We start from the raw sequence: 8,091 nt of genomic DNA, 5'->3' as shown, positions 1-8,091 counted from the left end.
CTTTGGTCACGGGGTGATAACAGTTCAGATTCATTTTATTCAATCTTGATTATTTTTTAAAACTACATATAATGCCACGTTAGTGGCTAGATTTCAATCACTCAGTCAAAAACTATGACTGGGATACGAAGCTATATTAAACCAGTATCTACAATGCCATATCCAAATGGATCGCTTAGTGAAATGATTCCAAAGGAAGTTATAACTGCTTTAATTAAATCGGTTGCCACAACTAATTCTCCACCAAGAACACAAAAAGGGAAAATATACGAAATAAACCGATTCCGATCGTGCCGCTTTTTGAGATGGAGTTGTCTTTCTTTTTTTCCCGGTAAATCGAACTGAGACGAGCACATGGAATGAGAGTACCAAACCCCCGGATGTTTACATCAGAGAAAAAGTTATAGAACGTTGTAATAAGGAATGAATGGGAAGGCGTTAGGCGATTGGCTGAATTCAGGTATGTGACAATTCTCATTTTGTAGTAAAATTATTAGTTTTTAAAATAAATGATGGAATGGGGGAATATTTTAAAGAATATAGCAACACTAGGAAAAATTGTAGGGGTGGGGGTTGATTTTTTATGAAGAGTGACATTTACTGCCGATCGCTGTAAGTTGTAAACAACTGCAAATTTGACCTATAAACGCCACGGGACCCTATATTTTTTTTGTCATTTCCTGAAAGGTCTTGAATTGAAGTTTCAAATGATACCAAAGATTTGACTGAAACTATTATAGTAAAGTACTGAGAGGTCATAACATTTGTATGGAGTTCTATGGGAAAATAATTGGTAGGCTTTTCCCTATAGAGACCCTATTTTTTAAATGTTTTCTTTCTTTAAAGTCAAACAAAGGTCAATATTTCACGATTATTTGGACAGACTTGACATTTCAATACACTTGCAGTAAAATTAGTTCATTCAATTTAAATTTTAAGAAGGGAGTGGCTGTAATTTAAAATTGAGGGGGACTGGAGTATTGGATATGTGTAAAGAGTAAAATTAGAGGGACCAGGAAAGAAGAAAAAGCAAGAAATATTGGTTTGAATTCTAAATTAGATAATATTATTGTTGATTACATGTGTAGCAATTCATTTTTGCAGTTCTTTGCTTGTTTTTTCAATTTTAAATTCATATTTAACTCATAATTGATGGGCTCAATTAATTAAGGTCTGCTGATCATCTGTCAATAGAATTTGGACAAAAATTATGTTGTAAACAAGGTTTTTTATTTGTTTTTCTTATTTTTTGTAAGCATCATATTCGCAATGCATTAAAAAATGTCTATTCTTTTCAAATTGATGACCTGATGCTATTTAATGTCAATTTAATGTCATCTTGATGTTTATTTTTCAGCAGATTTTCATTGTTCGGGTATTCTGCATCTGGACCAGCAGAGTGATTTGGATCAAATACTGCCTCCCATGCTTCCCAGCCATCCACCTAGAGGAGTTCTGCAGTCTTTTCCCTCGCCTAAATGGTCTTGACCTGAGTAAGGTTGATGTATAAGACGGTCTCACCCACACGCCCTGAAACTACAGCAGTTGTCAACAGCTAGTGCCTTCACCTGGTAAGTTACCATGTTTCATTTTTTTATCCCTAGATTTGTGATTGTGAGTGTTTAGCCAGGAGTACATGTTAGGCATACATATGGTCAGGAATGAGTGTCTCTCACCCCCCCCCCCCCCCCCCCTTTTTCCTCCACCCACTCCTCTTTAGAGAGGGGTGGGGAGGGGAGTGTTACACATGTTTATTGCACATGAAAGGGAAATTGGGGTTATGACACATTGGACTCATGTCAGCCTAGTATGGGGTATATGTTATTGGAATGATTATGTTTTATGAGCTTAGTAGGGGCATTTTGTAAAGTTTTCATGGTTAAAACTGCTTGAAACTGTCAACAGTGTCCATTGCAAGATAGCAGTTTTTAGAGTTACTTCCCTTAGACTAACTGACTGAGTGATTCAGAATTTCAACATGATGTAATTCTATTTATTTGGACTGACTGTATGTAATTTTTGATGAGTTACTTGAATTATGTTATGACTGCATAAATCACATTTGGCATTACATGTTATTACATGTATTTACATGTAATAGTGTTTATTTATGTACCCGACCCTTGACAGATCATTAAATTCTGTATTTCTGTGTGTAATCAGAATGTATATATTTTATTTGTAAGGAAGATATGAAAAAATTTGATGTATGAACATTGTTTTGTGCAATGAATAACTTATAACTCTGATTTTTCCTCATTCGTGCACTTAGGATGATCTCCATTGTTCAGCCGCCTCAGCTTTGGAAGATGATGGTGGCAGGGCGGCGGGGTCATTTTGCCCCATATTGATGCTGTCGGACAGACGGTAGCCATCTGATTCATCACGATGGACATTCTTCTATATAATGAAGGTAAACTTTTCAGCATACTATCTTCTGTCTCTGTACTTGGAGGCGCATTTTGTGATTTGACACTAGAATAGTTACCCCTCTTGAATTTTGACATTGGCAAGAACTTGGCCTTTTCTAGATTTAATTTTCAATAATTTTACAATTAAACAGTTCTGTTCATTACCCCAGGTACCTAGCTCTAATATAATATCAAAATTATGTCCTTTTTCGTTTGCTAGAATAGTGTTATAAAGAAAGATAAGGGGGCACCTGCTAGTTCTGTAAGCTGCATTACACTGGGGGGTGGTGATATTGTTCGCACATGCTCAATCAACAGGAATGGCCTGATTAGAATTATTTGGCTTATTAGAATCAATAATGGATGATTGTTCATGATATGAACATTTTTTACCAATTTGTCAGTATAAAGCATGTATATTTTGATTAATTTACTAGGATTTCATCAATTTCAGGAGGTTTTCTTAAAACCTGGGTAGAATCTACCCTTATTAGGAAATTAATAAAATTTTGACATTTTATCATATAGATAATACCAATACTCAAAAACAAGTAGTAAACAAACTATTTTATTGATTCCAGGCAATAATTATATACAAATATATTCAGAGGTCTGAATGTCATTCACTCCCTGTAACGCCAGCATCTGCAGCATGATGTCATCAATTGAGCTAGTGACAACATCCATGACATTGAACTCATGGGACTCAAATTTCATACATAAACTCAGGTAGGTCTAAAGTCTTTAAAAAATAGCAAATGGACTAATTCTGAGGTAGGTAAGATTGTAAGTATAGGAATGAGAGTACCAAACCCCCGGATGTTTACATCAGAGAAAAAGTTATAGAACGTTGTAATAAGGAATGAATGGGTAGGCGTTAGGCGATTGGCTGAATTCAGGTATGTGACAATTCTCATTTTGTAGTAAAATTATTAGTTTTTAAAATAAATGATGGAATGGGGGAATATTTTAAAGAATATAGCAACACTAGGAAAAATTGTAGGGGTGGGGGTTGATTTTTTATGAAGAGTGACATTTACTGCCGATCGCTGTAAGTTGTAAACAACTGCAAATTTGACCTATAAACGCCACGGGACCCTATATTTTTTTTGTCATTTCCTGAAAGGTCTTGAATTGAAGTTTCAAATGATACCAAAGATTTGACTGAAACTATTATAGTAAAGTACTGAGAGGTCATAACATTTGTATGGAGTTCTATGGGAAAATAATTGATAGGCTTTTCCCACATGGTGTACATCAATGACGATACCCAGATTAATAGGAATAAGTAAACTGTATATCACATATAAAATAAAGGTAAATTAATAAACACAATCATAATAATTAAGGACTCGTTAACAGAAAAACGATTTTCTAATTTGTATGTGTGTTAACTGTAACAAAATCACGGTGAAAATCTCCATCCCCTTTTACCACAGATGATTTTAATTTTTACGGACATGTCCAATTCGTAAAAAAATTACGCGTAAAAATTCAAATCGCCCTATCTTAAGGCAAATTCGTAAAAAATCACAGCAGTAAAAATTACCCGTTATACGGTAACTCCAACACAAAGAACGACTGATTTGATCCTGCACAGGCATCTGAGTTGAAAAAAAAACCTCTTGAAATAAGATATTTCCCAGTACTATAAATGTAACAAATAATAGATTTCCAAAAAGCTTGCATGTTTAAATAAAATTATATTTTTGAAGGCATGCATGCATCAATTTTTGCAAAAACTCTAATTTTCGTTTCTGTTCATACATTCATAATCAAAACGTGCAGACTCAAGAAGTAATGTTTTTTTTTAATTATTACATTAGTGCTTATTATAATTTTCGAGTGAGAATCTAGTACGTTGCAAGAACTTGTGTTCGAACACTCTGTTTATTAAATACACAGTAAAACATGTTCAAACCAACCAATATTATTTGCAATTAAATTATTTCATTATTTCAAATTATTTCAGGAAAGTATCAAATAATTATAAGTCTAAAAGTGGTTGGATAACGAAAACTGTCGAATTAAAATTTTATAATGATAAGAAAATAATAGGCTTTGTTGTCATTCCCAAGCAAATTCAAAACAGGAAAGTTTTTCTTCAAATGAAGCTGCATTTATACAGTATGTTCTACAGTATTCTCAATATAGGAAATCTATTTTTAAAAAAATGACATGGGTAGTTCTAATTTAGACCCGTCCCTTATATTGATGTGTTAAATTAATGCATGTGACATTATGGTGCGAAATCCGTTTTAACTTTCAGCCAAAGGAGGAGGCCCGAGGCATTGTATTAACTCATCCATGGAGTTTGGGGAATGGGGAGAAATCGATCTTATGACATTTGGTTTGTTACAAATAATATATGCTCGGATTATTATACTTCAGATCAAATGTTTAAGAATGAATGTATCGAATAAACATCCACACTAAATGTTTATTGAGCCTTAAGTAAGACAAACACGTAACACCCTAATTTGAGCTAATATAAATGGCCCTAATTAATCCCAAAAATTTGGGCTTAAAAACAAAACGACCCGCTTCGGTTATTCAGTTCCAGACCTTCAGTATATATCTCAGGCTATATCTTTCATTCAAACAAAAGATTTCTTTTCATATTGATAATGTAATATCAATTATAACAAACTCTACGTTAGTAGATAGTAGGTAACAACCTGCTTCACATATTTCTCTTATCACCGTCTAGACCTGACTACCAAACAGGATTGTACAGTCATGAGTATGATGAACTTTTTTACTTAAGAAATCTTGCTCAGTATTGCTTTTAACATCCAGTTTAATATTTCATTATTAAGCATTTAAACGTTGACACATTTAACATGCATCGTGTTACATGTATCTTTATTATGAAAAAATATTGTTATTGCTTGCTTCATTGCCTGCACTGTTACGAAGAATGCAACTTTCAAACCAAAGATATGCCTGACGTCAAGACGTCAAAACAAGGGGGGGGGGCTCATCTACTAAGTACATGTACTAAGACTCTAGCAAAGATCATGGTTATAAGTACCTCTGCTCTTTATAAAAATAATGCACAAAATTGAGTCACTTCTTCTCAAAGAGGCCGGTAGGTTTTTTAATTCAGGTTATTCTTTGATGTACATCTCATAAATAATGATTTGTTGTTATAGTGTACATGTACCTACAAATATGTGCTTTGGGGTAAACGCTAATGATTGTATATATAAATGTATGTAAATGCTCTGCTTTGATGAAAAATAGGTAACATATTCAATATACATATGTATTTAAAATGATATTCAGTTATTCTGAAAAATTCAAATAAAGTTTTATTCCTGTGTATTTGGTGTTTGTCATTTTTATGAAGCCCAAGGCAAGATAATTAGTACTGCAGCTGCCTGTAATTATCTTGTATGAAATTAAGCATCACTTTAAAGCAAAGAACGTGTTACAAAACATAAATAAGCCTTCTTCCGCAAAAGGTTTTGTATTTGTTTACTATATAGAGGATACCTATATTATGTGATTTTACATCTGCTTCGTCAAACGAGTTGAAAAGCAATACAAATCCCAAGGCTTGCCGACGGTTTATAACCATTTCAAAGAGTTAGATGATGCAAATATAAAATCTTACAATTTTAGATGTTCTTTTTAACTCAAACGATTTGATTTATATGATAAAGTTTTAAGACAGCCGTTTAACAACAAGAATTTTTTGTTAGCAATATCGGTGATGCATCGGTTTTATGTGGTTACTATGACATTGCGCAATACAATTACGTTCTTAATTTCAAGAATACACATATGATCGGTTCCAATGTAAAATATTAGGATTTAACCATTCAGGGTTAAATCCATTTATCGAAGGGCCAATATGCTTATTTCAATATTCAAATGGGTCTTGCCTTGAATGTAGTATTATCAGTGTTCTCAGGCTCTTTTGGCCTTTCGTATATTAGTAACCTCAACCAAATCCGTGACGTCATACACAAGTTCGTCAGTCTTCTCGAAAAAATTCACAAGTATTTACATTCCGAGCAGTTCGGCATGCCAAAAAGAAAAAAACGAGAGCCGGCCCAGCCAACGACAAGGTCCAAGAGGCAACCCAGGCACCACCATGGGGCAGTTGCTGCCAACCCCCAAGCTCAGTCAGCACCCATATCTATTGACCCTGTAGCACCAGCACAGACGACAACATCGTTGCTCTCCAGCGAGCAGTTGCAACAAGTGTCCCAAGCGGTGGCGGATATTCTAGGCCAAAATCGGACGCAGCCAATGCCCAGCGAGCCGCTACAGCCAGGCATGGGGACGCAACCAATGCCCATCGAGTCGCTACAGCCAAGCATGGCAGGCCATGATCAATGTACAGGTACAGTGCCTGAAATTATTTCTGACAATTGTTTTGCCCAAACACAGAGTTACGAAAGTGATTTGGGCCATGTGGTGCCCAATAGATTAAAAATTAAAATCGCAAATGGGGAGTATGTCAATTTGGGCCTTTTAATTGCTAACTTAGATGGGGGTGACCCCAATGATGACATAAAATTATTTTCCATGAAAGAGGGTAACCTCACCTTGGCACCCAAGTCAAAGGCTAAGACCATTACTGATATACAGGTGTGGACAGACGCATTTCTTATTTACGCCTCCATATATACATCAGCACATCCCGAAGCAGCTGTACAATTGTTCAAATACATGCATACAATTAGGTTGGGGGCAAGTAGAGTTAAGACATTAGGATGGCGGGATTATGATATACAATTTAGGCTGAAAAAGGAGGCTAACCCCTCCATGTCATTTGCCATTGTTGATCAAGAGCTATGGCTCTTGTACATGTACAGCACACATATAACTGGTACACAGATACAATCACAGCAGACCCCTCTATTGAAGTGCTATGATTTCAATTATAAGGGGCAATGTAGCAAATACCAGTACCAATACAAACATGAATGTATTTTGTGTTCCCTCAATCACCCTTACATAAGGCATAAGACACCCTCAGGATCTAGTTTGAATTTTAGGTCTGGTGGTGGGCAGACAGGATGGCGACCTCAGCTCCCAAGGAGGCCCTCAGCCCCAAGTGCAGCCAGTCGTGCCCCTTATTCCCAGTCATTTAGACCTCAGTAACATTGCTGCTTGCCCAGTCAAAGTTTCAAAATTACGGGAATTTTTAGTTCATTACCCACTCAGTTTAGTGGCCTTAGAATTATTACAGGGTTTTTCGCTTGGCTTTAAGCTTTGCTATGAGGGTCCACGAGTAGCCACTGATTGCAAAAACCTAAAATCCATGTCGGGGTTAGAATATGAAGCAGTTCAATTAGTATCACAGGAAATTACATTGGGCAGAGTAGCAGGCCCATTTGACGACCCCCCTTTGAAAGACCTTGTTGTCACCAGTAGGCATGGTACCAAAAAAGGGAGGCTCATATAGATAAATACACTATCTATCCCACCCCCCTGGAGCCAGTGTAAATGATTTCATAGACAAAAAATATTGTTCAGTTAGGTATTCTTCTTTTGATGAGGCGTTAAACATGCTCTCTAAGCTAGGTCATGAAGCGCTGGTAGCACGTTTAGACATAAAAAATGCTTTTAGACTATTGCCAGTTCACAAAGCTGATTTCCAGTTACTGGGGTATAGAATTCAGGGTAAAATATTTGTGGATAAGTGTTTACCTTTTGGGTGTTC

General features: G+C 35.8%; 1 long non-coding RNA gene across 3 annotated transcripts; it reads left to right on the top strand.

Annotated features, from left to right (window-relative positions):
• Positions 1-434: 434 nt before the first annotated feature.
• Positions 435-3,637, top strand: LOC117681720 (uncharacterized). 3 transcript variants are annotated; one of them, XR_010708722.1, is made up of 4 exons: positions 435-460; positions 1,358-1,571; positions 2,273-2,413; positions 3,020-3,637. It is a non-coding gene; the product is annotated as an uncharacterized lncRNA (long non-coding RNA). The 3 variants fall into 3 exon arrangements; XR_010708721.1 differs by lacking the exon at positions 435-460 and having other exon boundaries at positions 1,215-1,571; positions 2,993-3,637; XR_010708720.1 differs by lacking the exon at positions 435-460 and having other exon boundaries at positions 1,219-1,571.
• The last annotated feature ends 4,454 nt before the right edge of the window (positions 3,638-8,091 follow it).

The sequence above is a fragment of the Magallana gigas genome, chromosome 8 (assembly GCF_963853765.1).
Source record: "Magallana gigas chromosome 8, xbMagGiga1.1, whole genome shotgun sequence".
NCBI classification, from domain to species: domain Eukaryota; kingdom Metazoa; phylum Mollusca; class Bivalvia; order Ostreida; family Ostreidae; genus Magallana; species Magallana gigas.
This window is presented reverse-complemented; position numbering and strand designations above follow the sequence as displayed.